Raw genomic sequence first — 14,633 nt, 5'->3', positions numbered from 1 at the left:
GTAATGTACTTATTTTGTCTTCCTCCTCACAAGTGAAACTATGGGTTGAAATCTGATGTGGCAGGCCATGGGCAGGTGGTCCTCGATGGTCCCATGGGAGACAGGGGCTCAGCAGACATCAGTCACAATCAGCTACAAGCACCACATCTGACCATGGCATGATGGTGCCAATGCCACTCTTGGCTGAGTCAGTTCTCGTGTTCATGGCCAGAGACAGGTAATTGCCCACTCTACCATGTACGGTCCACAGCTGTCCAACATACACATGTGTAGGTCTAGCACTGGGCACACAGAAACATCACTATGAAATGCAGCTCACTAACAGACACACACAGCACCACTCCATGTCCCAGCTAGTCAGCACCCCTTCCTGACTCATGCACATGCTGTCAACTGTTTGGTATGGCCTAGGCCTCTGGCGCCCATAGACCACACCCTGTGCAGGTGATGATACATGTTCCACATCCCTGTCATCCATACAATCGATGCAGGGACATATACATATGTGTCTGATGCACAGGATGACTATCATACATTACATATAGTTATGTAGTGCGGTAGTGTTATGCCATGACAGGTGCTGTATGATGGTATGTGTCATGAGTACACATCAAACTTTATTTACCTTTGTTGCATGATGTTAGATTGGCAGTAGTGTTACAGAATAACAGGAGTCTCACAGAATTGTGTATGTTCCTGTTCCAGGGGTCTGAGTGACTAAGCTATGGAGACTTGGTGGCAATACAGCGACACAGGATGGCATGGCAGCACAGCAGACATATGGCATCAGCAAGGTACAAATATATATGTGCATGGTTACCTAGGTGCATATCTGTAGAACAGTGTGTCAGGGACAATGGGGGCAGTCGGCGTGATCATACATGCATACCCTGCTACCCTTGATATGTGTCACCTGGGTGTTCTGTACATACAAATGTAGGTGGTAGCAGATAGCAGTTATGCCTAGGTAGATGTGGGCTATTTAGGGCCTGCAGCTTCTGAAAGGGCAGTAAAATGCAAGAACATTGCATACCCATATGGTCATATGTCTGCAGCTACTAACAAGGCAGTAAAATGCATGAAAATTGTACACCCATATGTGCACTGCTGCATGGAAATATGTTTGTACACACAGGGTTGCCTTTATTGAGATTAGACCCCCTACCTATTAGGTCTACACTAGAGCACTAAGCATTTATTGCATGCACCACAGAGCGTATCTGTTTTGAGATTGTCACCCAGTGCTGTTAAGGTGGATGACATCAGCAGGCCTTGTAAAGGAGGCCAATGGGGAGGCTGATAGGTTGTCACAGGTCCTTAAAATGTATAACCATTGCCCAGAGATAGGCATGTGTGCACTGCTGCAACAGGATATATTTACACTCACACAGTTGTCTGTTGCAGGGTTAGAACCCCTACCTATCAGTATACACTAGATCACTACGTATTTATTATATGCGCCACAGAGCTTATCTGTTTTGAGGTTGTCAGCCAGTGCTGTTAAGGTGGATGACATCAGCAGGTGTTGACAAGGAGGCCGATGTTGAGGTGGATGCTAGTCATCAGCCCATAAAATGATTGACCATTGCACAGACATAGGCCAGATGGGCATGTCTGTGCTGCTGTAAGGAAAATATCTATACACACACACAAGGTGGCTGACATGAGATTAGAATCCCTACCTACCTACAATTACGCCCTACAACTCGCAGTACTTATCGCACACACCACCAGTTACATCTGGCGTACATCTGTTTGCTGCAATAATACTTGTGGGCTACACAAAGTGGCCTTGTATTGCACAGCATGTGTGGCCTGCAGAGTGAACCTGCTTTATGCTGTTATTGTATCTACTGTCCTAGCAGTGGGGTACCTGTTACTACCTCTGCTATGTGTGTACAGTTATCAGTATCACCATTTCTGACAGTTTGTAGTTTTCTAAGTGGACAATTGGCCAGTGACAATATGGCCTGTCCAAGTCCTGCACTGAAGCCTTTGCACATTACACCACCAGCTCACCATTGTCTGTCTACAGGGTGACAGTCCACAGGCACATGGTTCTGTGGTTGGGTGGATTATGTCATTATGCGGCCTTGGTGTGTTACCATCAGACAACTATTGTGTGTGTAGGTACAGATAACCACAGCATTCTGTGTATGGGTGTACATATTCATACAACCCCACACACATATACACATGTACATATATATATATATATATATATATATATGTGTGTGTGTGTGTGTGTGTGTGTGTGTGTGTGTGTGTGTGTGTGTGTGTGTGTGTGTATATCTATAAAACAGGAATGTCAACTTAGGTGTAGCTGTATTAGCTAAGTGTAGGAGCATGCCCAGTGTGACTGTCGGTACTAACAAGGTGACTCCAGGCCAGACTTACCTGTACTCCAGTCCGGGATTTTGTGTGCTGCAGTCAATTTGCTGCTGCACCTGATTCAACAGTCTAGCACCTCTCTGATATTTTGACCAAGGGATTCCCCAGCTGTGTGCTGAATGTATTGTGTGACTCATACCTATCGACTGTACAGATTGTAATAGACTCTACAGAGTGTTGCATCATATGTATGGTACATTTTAAATAGCATTGTGGTTTTCTGGTACAGCAGTGGCAAATCCTTATAGGTTGATGTTAGGAAATGATGTCAGACATTTGAGTTAGTGATTCCATACACACCAGGACACCCATGCTGCTACATGACCTGTTATTCTCTGCACTTTCTAGATTTGTCTGCCCAGTAGTTAATCCTTCTCCTTATATTTGGGCCTTTGTCCCACTACTGTTCATGGCTTTGTCCAGATTTCCTGTTCTAAGTTGTTGTAGGTATGATGTGACTGGGGTACATGATGTCACACCACACACAGGGTGACAGTCTTCACACCTCTCACTGTACATCTTTTAGCAGGATGCCTAGCATTCCGTCCAATATGTCTGTTCTGTTCCTCATATAGTTGTGTTTTCCGGTACTATACTACTAAATGGAGCCCTCTGAATTGTTGTAAGTACTGACACAGTTAAGTGATGGCCTTTACATCCTGCTGCTACTCTGACCTGTTGTAACCTGCTGTTATACTAGCAACCTTCTATGTTACTCAGAGCATGTATAAGGTCTGCAGGTTTGGCCCTCTGTCCCTCCTTGGTCTCTGGCTTTTTCCAGCTTTCTTGCAGTAACAGATTGGAGCATAGTGACAGCCTGTGGGACTCCTACTATAGGAGTACTTCACATGCAAAAGTTGTTGGTGTAGCTAGCTTCGAACCATAACACCATCAACCATGCTAATGTACTTAGCCCACTGAGCCACACCTTCCACCTGAAAGTGAGGTTTAATTCCTTACACTATCAATAGCAGACAGACATACACTTTGACAATAAAAAGCCACAACACCTTCACTGAAACACTTTATTTGCCCTCATGTATGACAATTTATTTATGGGGCTTTTTGAAATTGAACATTTATATAAAATAAAATTTTTTCAACAGCACATTGTTAAATATTATAAATTTATAGATGACCTAATTTTTTGTGTGATGGGAGACAAGATGAAGCAGAATTGTTTGTTCATCAGTTACATCATAATAGGTTTGAGCTGGGTTTTGATGGCTTACAAGTAGGCCCCAAGGTTGTTTTCTTGGATGTGTAATTGTGGGGTCAGCATGATGGTTTGATTAGAACACATATTCATAGACAATTTGAGAATACTAATCATTATTTAGATGGGAGAAGTTGTCATCCCCCATCTGATTAAGGCTTTACCTTATAATGAGATGTTGCGTATTAGTAGATTATGCAATGGTAATGATGCATTTTTATATGAATTATCTAGAACATGTGAAAGGTTTAAACAGAGGGAGTATGACACTAAACTTGTCCAAGCTGCTATTAATCGATTATGTTCAGGACAATGTAGTACTGGTATACATTCTAATAGATATAATACAACGTTAGTTAGACCAAATAGAAATGTGGCTAGTGTAACCCAAAATATATTTTTATGAAAACCTATAATGTATTTGTTGATAGAGTGGTAGATATAGTTATGTATTATTGGAATTTTTTATTACAGGATAAAGATCTGTGTAAACTTTTGCCTATTTGACCTATTGTATCCTTCAAAAGGGGTAGGAGCATAAAGGACATGGTGGTACACAGTCGTTTTGTGTTACCTGTACAGCCACAGTTGATACAGCCCTCTAATTTATGACTAATACCTTGCGGACATTGTTCTGTTTGTACGCACACTGTACAAGTTTTTCTTATATTAATCAGATTTTATTTAGTCCTAAATATACATATAGTTGTAATACAGAAGGTGTTATATATTTTTTTAAATGTGATTGCAATTTGGTCTATGTAGGGGAAACGAGAACTTTTAGGGTTAGGTTACAAGAACACCTGAGAGATATTAAAAATAAAAAAGTTGAGAGTCCCCTGGCAACATATTTTGATTCGTTTCATTATGGTGATGGTAGCTGTCTGAAAAGCAGTATTTTAGAGAAAGGTAAAATTAATTTGGGTATGTCTTTGAAGAATTGATTACTTTACAAAGAAGCAGTTTTTATACTCAAGTATGGAACATTAGTCCCTAAGGGATTTGTTTTCCTGTTTTATGTGTATATAAGTGTGTTTCAGTGAGGGTGCATTTTAACTGTGTAAAAGGTACATTGTCCAAGGCTCTAGAGTGCTCTTACAATAAACTTCTCTGGACTTTTTGGATCTACTGGTATTGTGGCTTTTTATTTTGGAATTTTGTTCTTAGTTGTTTAGATATACACTTTGATTCCTGCATATTGCTGTAATTAGAACATGTAGACAGGTTGCTTGCATACTGCAGTGGGTTTTGCTGCCTTGTGGCCTAATGCATATTACGGTGCAGCCAGTATTGGACAGCTGTTGTCCCACATAGCTGTTATTTCTCTGCAAGTAGCCCAGTAGCCCACTCTATTCCTTGCATACATGCAGTAGCTCCATACATATGCTGCCATAGTCTAGTACCACGTATGTTTGTTGTTAAGGACAGTGACTTACCTTGTGAATGCAGCAGTTGAGATACCTGTGTTGCAGGGCTGACTCTATCTGATGCATGCAGTACACAGCCAATACATGGTAAGGTTCAGGTTGTGTGGTGTGGTTGGCATCCTTTTTACTATGTATGTGAGTTGGAGTAAGGTGTCAATCCCTAGGTTGTCAGTGCATGTGCTATGCGTTGCCAAGGCCAGAGCATACTGGGCATGCCTACGTCTGCCTACAGGGACAGCTTCAGGGGGTTCCTCCTCCAAGTCTCTCTGTGGGTGTCGCTGTGAGGACCTTGGCAGTGATGGGGGGGTTGTTTGTCCCTTCCCTGTGATGATTCTGCCACAGCTGTTTCCACAGGATCATATTGTGTAGCATGGCACATACTGTGAACATATGTGCACTTCTGGATGGAGAGTACTGCAGGGCTCCACCAGATATATTGAAGCACTAGAACCATGACTTGAGCAGCCCAAACACATGCTCTATGATGTTCCCAGTTTGTGCATGTGCCTCATTATGTCGCTCTTCAGTAGTTGTGCATGTGCATTTCTGATAGGTGACATCAGCCACTGTTCCAGTGCATTGCCAGCATTCCCCAGTAGATGGCCATATGGGATGTCCCCCCTTGTAAATGCCTGATACAGCTATGATGCATGCCATATATGGGAGTTGTGATAAATGCCATGGCTGCCAGCACACGCACTCATGATAATGCTCTGGGCATTGCACATGACCTGGCAGTTGATGGATTGGTACCCCTGGTGGGTAAGGTAGACTCTACCCTCCTCACTGGGCAGTGATTTGATGTGGATATGAGTGCATTCTATGGCACCCAGTACCTCAGGGTTGTGTGCTACACAGTAGAAAAAATACATACTGCTGGCCCTCTCCTCAGGGGTACAGAGTAAATAAATGTGTTCACTGGCATGTGCTTGCATGGCATCCAAGAACTGGTGGAGTACCCTGGATGCTGATGCTTGTGAGACCCTCATCATGTCCCCAGTTGGTCTTTGAAAAGTACCTGTAGCTAGTATTCTAAGGGCTACACATACCTTTGTTTCTACTGGGATGGGTTCCCCTCTGTTGGCTCTGGGTTTGAGTTGAGGGTGGCAGAGCTCGATGAGTTCTTCTAGTATATCCCTGTCCACCCTGTAGCATTCTCCAATCTCCAGCTCATGTAGCTCCTGGAAGGTTACCCTGGGCCTGAACACTCTTCTCCTTCTCACTCTTGACCTATTGCCAGTGACAGCATCAGCACTGACCTCAGCCTCTAACACATACAGATGTAGCAGAGCAGCAGCAGCCCCTAGCATTCTATCAGTTAAAATTCCTAGGTCTGTATTCCAGTGATGCAGAGTATGGGGGAGAAATCAGATTGTAGGGTGCATGCATAATTTATAGTTGTCTGCTGCAGATGCAGCCTGTGTGACTGGATGATTATGATGCATTTCACCTGCCCGGTCCATCATTGAGAGTTTTGAATAGCCCAATGTAAATGGAATAGGGGTTATTAGTAATATACTGTATACATGATTGGCTTTCACTGGCAATTTACTTTTTTTTTTTAACTGCCTTCCCTTCTAAGCAATGCACACTGCTGGTGTGTAAACAATGCTCAGCAGTCAATAAACACACCCCTATGCATGGGCACACTCACCAAAGCTCAGACTAGTTAAAACACATGCCCCGCAGTTAAACATAGCTTAGCAACACTAGACACCCTCCCCCGCCTAGCTGAGAGGCATGCCATGCAAACGGGTGCTGCTGAGCTCCAATTAGCTTAAACATATAGTGACACATCCCCTTTTTATGTCAGCTAGCTCTTGTGTGCACACCAACATGGTTCTAGGGCTACAGAGATTTTATCTGTGGACACAGTAGCCCATTTTTGCTATTCAGTAACCCCAGCTCATTTGCATACAGATCCATGCACACAGCCTGGATACTACACTATTTGAGGGGCTGCCTCCCTAGCAACCACTGAAATATGCCATTATACATACTCCATGGAGGGCCCCATAATGCATTATTCTCACATATTTTTTATTTTTATTTTTTAAACTTTTTAATATATATATATATATATATATATATATATATATATATTTGAATAACGGCACATTTGCACACTGCTGCACACTGCACAAATGTAATATGAGTATTAAAAAAAAATTATGTTACATTATTTTGCATTATTTTTTGGACACGCAGGGCATAGCTCTGCATATATCTGTACCTGCTATGCAATTTCTGACCATCTAAATGGGCGTTTACAGCCCCTGTTCAATTTTTACTTGCTTGTACACATAATTTTCCATGTACACTTTGAACACCAGTACAGGGTCTGCAGGACTGCCTATCTGCTTGCTGGATCATTCCAGCACCCTCATTTACATGCAATTCACCTGCTTATGAGATGATTTGCATGCCACAGACACTTCCGTGTCTGCACACTCATGCACGCCCCTCAGCTCTGTTTACTGGATCAGACGGCTGCTTACTTCCATGTAAGCTCTGTGTCACTACGCCTACATGGAAAATTAATCCATGTAAGCTTTATTGAATTCCCCCCATTATATAAAAACATTGGTTAAGAATCGATACAAGGTATGAGAATCATTTAATATTTACAGAAATTTTAGACAGTTTGTGTAGAAATTAAAGGTAATTTAGTCTAATACAAATAAGAAATGCAATATGAAGTGAGGTAAAAACCAGGTTTATGTTATATTTAGAAAGAAGGTCAGGGAAGAGAATTAGCAGTAAAGACGTGAGTGAGGAATGGAGAGTAAAGAGATATAAGGATTGAAAAGGTACTTGTTGCATCTGGGGATATAGTTTATCCTGGTTTTTAGCAAGAACTGAGACAGATTTTAGCTAGGATGTCTTTCAGAGTGGTTTTGCAAGATGGGAGAGAGGGTATAGATCTGATGAATACAGGTAAGGAGTTCCAGCCCTTAGCAACCTTGTATGAGTACAGATAATGCCCAGCAGATGTGCTAGGTTGGTAGACAGACAAGAGTTTTTGGTCATTGTATCTCAATGACCAGCTGGAAACATAGTTGTGTAGAATGCTTTTTTAGTGTTGGACAGAGTCAGAGAATGCTGGATAATTTTATATGTGGTATGAAGTTGTTTATGTTACTTGATGTGGCAGTTCCAACCAATTTAGGCTTTTCAGTGCTATACAGTGGTTGGTTCTGAAAGGGGTATGCATTGCAAGTTTAGCAACTTTGTATAGCATTATTCAGGTTTTAATTTTTGTGAAGCCTGGAGGTTAGTAAGGATGGGAGCACCATAAAAAGAGTGAGGAGGAGATAAGTAGTGGCAAGTTAGTTTTAGTTGCATCAGTGCGAAAGTGTTTGGCTCTGTAAAGCATCACTATTTTTTATGAGTTTTTCTCAGGCAATTTTTGTATATTCAAGTCGAATGTAAGATTATCATCCACTATCACTCCTAATAGTCTGCTGTGAGAAGTGACTTCAATGGTTGAATTATCAAGAGAGGGGACTTTAAATTTTGTTTTTTTATGAGATAGGGATTTAGAGAAAAAAGTAGTAGTTTGGTCTTTTTTGGGTTGAACATGAGCTGTCAGTTACAAGGCCATGTTTTAGTGGTTGTTAAAGCTTCCTGAGTAATTATTTGGAGGTGCACCATGTTGTCAGATATGCAAATGAGAGTGAAATCCTCTGTGCAGTGTATCATGTTAGCCTGTTTTATAGAAGTATAGAGGGGGTTAGTGAGAAAGGGGACCAAGGATAGAGCCTTGTGGAACCCTGCTTCTGACTGGGAGGTAAGGAGAGAGCTTGGAGTGACATTTTACTGACTGATACCTATTGGACACGTAGCTTTTGAACCACAGAAGGGTGAGCTGAGAGTAACCTAGTGAGGAAATCTGAAGTAGAAGTTTGCATGACAAACTGTGTTAAAGACTTTAGACAAATCTAGAAATAAGGAAGAGACTAGTTTGCTATTATCTCTAGCTTTATTGACAGCATCTATATAGGTTAGAAGGGCAGTACTAGTACTATGGGAAGGATGCAAGCCATGTTGTGCAGGGGTTAGGAGTTCTTCCTGCAGGAGATAATCTAGCAATTGTTTTTGAATACATTTTTCAATTATTTTGGTGAGGAAAAATAAGATTGCTATAGGTCTAAATCTATTAATGTCTGTTGAATTTCCTTCTTTGTGCAGATGGATAGTATGTGACTTTTTCCAGAAAGAGGGAACGTGGGATTCCTGGATTGACCTATTTATAAGGACTGAGACAAGATAGGCAATGCTTTGGGCTGCTATTTGTAGATACTCATTTGGAAGGTCATCAGTTGAAGAAGAGCATGGTTTAAGTTTTGATAGTTTATAAGACGTGGGCACAGGTATGAAGGTGAAAATGAATGTGGTGTTATGTGGCTGTTGGACAGGGTTGGGATTAAATGTTGAGATATCCTTGGTTAAAGATGCTAAACTATCTACCAAAAAGAGGTGAACTGTATTGTAGTTTCAAGAGATGAGTTTTTGGGAGAGGGGTTTGGGTTGAATTTTTGCCGGGATATAAGATTTCTTTAATGGATGTCAAAAAATTTTCAGGGTAGTGTTTTGCATTATTCTGAAAGTTATTCTAGTATATTTTTTTTGTCTTCATTTATTTGCTTTTTAGTATGATCGCAAAGCATTCTAAAGTTTTCAAGATATTGAGGTGTTTTATATTTTTTGCCATTCATCCCATGCTTTTTCTCTATCCTGCATTAACATTCTTCTCTTTTTGATATCCAGATTGCATTATTTGTTTTCAGTCCCTTCCTTCTAGGAGATACAAGACTATTTAGGATAATTAGAAAAGTTGTACTTAATTCAATGCCATATCTATGTTAATATTTGTCAATGTTCACTTGGAAGCATTGTGTAGCAGCATTTCATAAGCCCAGTCTGCACAATCCATTGGGAATGTCTTGAGAAAGAAGTTAAATGGTCAGTTAAGTGTTATACTGTGATTTATTTTCATTTAACATTATGTATAAATTAATATTTATATTACTACTTTGCCATACTTCTTACTATTACCTGATGCCTAGTTATCACCCCTTTGCAGATATTTTAATTAATTTAACAATAAGTATGACATTTATGCACCTTTGCATTTTGTATATAAATATCTCAGGCTTTGTCTGCACAGTAGTATAGTGCAACAGAAATTAACAGGGCAGCACATCACACAAGTCAGAATGCCTGCCAACTCAGATGCAGTGGTCATTAGGCAAGAGAGTATGATTTCATTCAATGCCAAATTATGAATAAGTGGCATATCAATATTTCAATTGAAAACTTGATCCAGATAGACTATATGGTACTTCATGATATATAAAAGCTTACATAATGTTTGAATAGTTGTCACTGATATCTTGTGGCTACAACCAATCTTCAGTTATTTTAATTTGTTTAGTAATAAAATATGCATATATGTCTAAGTATTATATATTTGTAAATATCTCTGGCATTGCCCACCTGGATGCATTGTGGAGCAACATTTCATGTGTCCACTCACCAGAGAGGACAGGAATGGTTTCTCAGAATAATGAGGTGTGCCGAGACACAGAACATGTCAGTTATTTTCTAGATTTATGAACATATGCCAAATGTTTATAATATATTAATAACGTGACCCAGAAGGTATTTATATGGCCCTCCTTATTATCAAATAAAAGCATGCACATTGCTGGAAGATTTTACACTGACAGTTGGTGTCTAACTAGCAATGCTTTGCAGCTATTTACATTTATTTTTCCATGAAATATGTACAGTAAATATGGATACAAATCATAATTATACAAATATTTCAAAAATGGAGGAACATCTATTAAACTGCTTCGCAGCAAACTGAAGATCACATCTGCATTAACAAATTAATTTGGATAGTTGAAGTCTATCCGTTAGAGATAGAGAAATAATAGATACTTGTATAATTATAGTAATGGAATATATATATTATGTAATTGCTTTATCAAAAAAAAAAACAATACTTTATCTGACTGACATATTCATATCATCATTGTGAAGAAAAGTGTGTGCTGAAGAACCTTTGTGTTTATTTATTTATTTTTTAACATTTATAGTGTTCAAAATACATACATTTATTTGCAGGTAGGTTTTCAAAGCTACATTCTCAGGAATTCATCTCAGACAAAGGCTTTCCAGACAGGAAGACTGCAGGAGTCTGGAGGTGTGACATTCTACTCAGGCCAGCTGTTAATGATTTAAAGCCCAGGTGAAGATCTGTCTTCTGGCATTCATTGCATCCGTCTCTCTGTGGGACACATTTCCTTCATGACTTCAGAAAATGAAATGGCAGACTGTGGTCATATTAAGCATGCTATTCAGTTGTCTTACTTGTACACATTATGGTGGGCACATAAAAATTGGTTTTACTAATGAATCTTAAGTGTATTTCACTGCACCCAAGGCAACCTCTAAACTGCATCTTATATGCATCATCCATGGCATCTATGGATCCAGCAGAATAAAACAGTTTATCTACCTTATCAGCATATACATCCTCTAATTCAATTTGTTTTGCACAAGAAGTCTAATTTTTAGAAATTAATTTCAATTTTCTTGATTTCATGTTGTCCAGTCAAACCGTAAGTGTTTTAAAATGCATTGCAAAGGGATTTTGAAAGCAGAATAAACTCCTGTTCTACAACTGCTTTTACCAGAAATTAATCAAAAGATTTAGAATGACTTGTTTCATAATAGTTGAGACATTTTGCATTATGCACATGAAGGAATGGTACCTCAGTCTGCTTCATACTCACTGAGTGATAACTCTGGATACACCATGACCCCGAATAGGATACATTGAAAAATGAATGAATGAATGGCAGACTGCCACTGAGAATATTATATTAGGTAGCAAGCATAGCATTTTAAACAAGATGTTTATTTCAGCCTATAAGAAAACGTTTTATTATTAAGGCATCTTTGCTAACACTTCAATCAGAATCTTGATCTCATTCAAAATCATAGAAAAAGCATTGCTTTAAAAAACTTAATCAGAATAAAAATGTCTTGAAACATGTTGATTTCTAGTACGAATCTTTAAGTCTGTTGTGTATAAAGCACAGTGATAACTCACTGAGCATTTTTGTTGAATCATTCTTATTTTCCCAGTAGACTGCATCCACTTCAAAATCATGCTGAGTATAATATCTTTTCTTGCCAGCTTATTTTCATTTTATCTTTCTGTTTGGCATCATAACTTCTTATGATGTACTCATTGAATGTTCTAGTATGACAGCATGAAGCACGTTTCTTTTAAACTCTGTTAAATGCATTTGTTCATGAGAATACCCTGTGGTACTATGATGTTCTATCCAGCTGTCTCTCTTAAGACCATCTTAGTGTATTGTTTCCATGAAAGTCATTTATTCAGTGTTGTACACATTGGCCTACTAAGTGTGGACATAAATGTTTCAAACTCCAGACCACAGAGTATGTGTACTAAGAACACAAGGGATATGCTGTGAATGTTTCTGTAGCATTACTGCCCTGACAGCTGACATAGTTAAACAACCATGAACAGCAGACTGCATTCAAGGACTCATATGTTATGGGATCAGCAAACAGCCTGGCCATGTATACAGTTGTGCATAGGTAAGTTGGGTAATATGTAGGCAATCATGTCACAGATATCTCTAAGGCAGCATAGGCATGCATGCAGCTGTGTCGAAGCCACAAGATAGGAGCAGAACAGACATATAGCAGTGCATGGCATCTGAAAATGTCATTGACACAACAGGTAGCACACTTAGCTTTGGTTCAGAAGACTGTGGGTTCTATTCCCACACCAGGTAGATGGCTTGCTGACACTGCAAGCAGCATAAGGGATGTGCTGCACTACTAAGTGTGTTATCTTTCAGATGTGACATTAAACCGATGCTCCATCTGCCTTAATCGGTGGTAGCTCAAGTGGATGTAAAAGATTCCATAGTACCCATCAAAAAGAGTTAGAAGAAATTCAACAATGCCACGGGCAAATTTCCCCTGATATGATAAATACCATCCCAGGTCTATCCTGAAAAGATGCTACTAGCCTAGTGTGACTAACCAGGTTAACAAGGATAAGTAAATAAATAAATATTAAAATGCACTGTGTGACATCACAATTAAAAGATTAAAAATGTCCACTTTGGCCACCACCTGCCCACCAGTTTGTAACTGTGATATGTAAACATCTGTGTAGCATGTCAGAGTGTAAACAATCATGACAGACAGAATGCTACACACCACATTTAGGCCAATGTAATGACCTATAATGGTTGGGGTGGTGAAGAGGGATACATGCCACAGTTTACAGGTGAAAGGTAAACACGTACTAGTCTGCTGTTATGTTGAGAATTAGTGCTATCTACACCAATACTGGGCCTCCTGCTACATATATGTCCGCATACAGTATGGATTGCAGCATAAGGCTACAAGTTGCATTTACCCACTCTAAATGCACGCAGTATGACAGACTATATTCCAAGTCAGACAGAGGTATTTGGGACAGACATGGCATTCCAAACATGAAACCCAAAGGCATTATGACATTAAGCAACAAACACATACCATATAAACAGTCACACACAGTTCTGCAATGGCGATGAAGTGGTACACACATATGAAATTATGCACATAATGAAACCTATAGGTTCATAGATTAGTATTAGGCTAACTTCCCTTATAGGTTATTTTAAACCTAGCCAGTTACCCCATGTATGAATTAAACCCTGCATCTCATATCTGTAAGGTAAACATTTTAATCATTATGTCAACCTTCTTCCCTCTTATTATCTGTGGAATCAGACATGTGTAGTAAAGCAGACAACCGTGTAGTAGTAGGATGCACATAAATGCTATTTATGCCAGGCAACATTAATGAGGTTAATTAGCATGGAATGTTGTAGAATCACATTAATTTGGAGCCTTATAACAAGGCAACATACTAAGGCATTCTACATTGACAACATTTTGGAGTTGGATATCTCGATTATCTAAGTATACCATATTTCAATAATGGCAACTTATATTACTAATGTAAATATACATTAGTGTATGCAGTACCAACTTATAAAGTACCTCAAAAAAAAAACTAGGAGCTCTGCATACAGCTAACCAGCATGAAATATGACAGCAACAGCTGCAAGTAGAGGAAAGTGTTGTGCATCAGACATAGTATATTACATGTGTACTGCAAGTGAACGTCCATATATGGAACACACAAATTTCAAATGTTGGTAATGTGAACAGATTACCATTATTCCATGGTCCATGGAAGACTATTACAAACAATGTGAATAACTGAATTAGTTATGTAGATGCTTCACAATCTAAGCTGGGTCTGAGCACCAAACTCGATTGAGAAAGGAGATCACAGTGAAACTTCATGTTTGTTCATATTAGGAAGCATGATTGTGAGATACCAGGCAAGTTTTCCCTAAGGTCAGCCTTTGGAAGGACATCAATCACTAGATGCAATGACAGAAGTTTTGCCATCCAATTGAGGAATAAGTATGATAACCTGCATCAAGGGATTCTTTAGGAAAGGTTGGAGGAAGTTTTACAAA

Source organism: Protopterus annectens, chromosome 4.part1 (assembly GCF_019279795.1).
Source record: "Protopterus annectens isolate FY-2018-M chromosome 4.part1, PAN1.0, whole genome shotgun sequence".
Taxonomy (NCBI): Eukaryota; Metazoa; Chordata; order Ceratodontiformes; family Protopteridae; genus Protopterus; species Protopterus annectens.
This window is presented reverse-complemented; position numbering follows the sequence as displayed.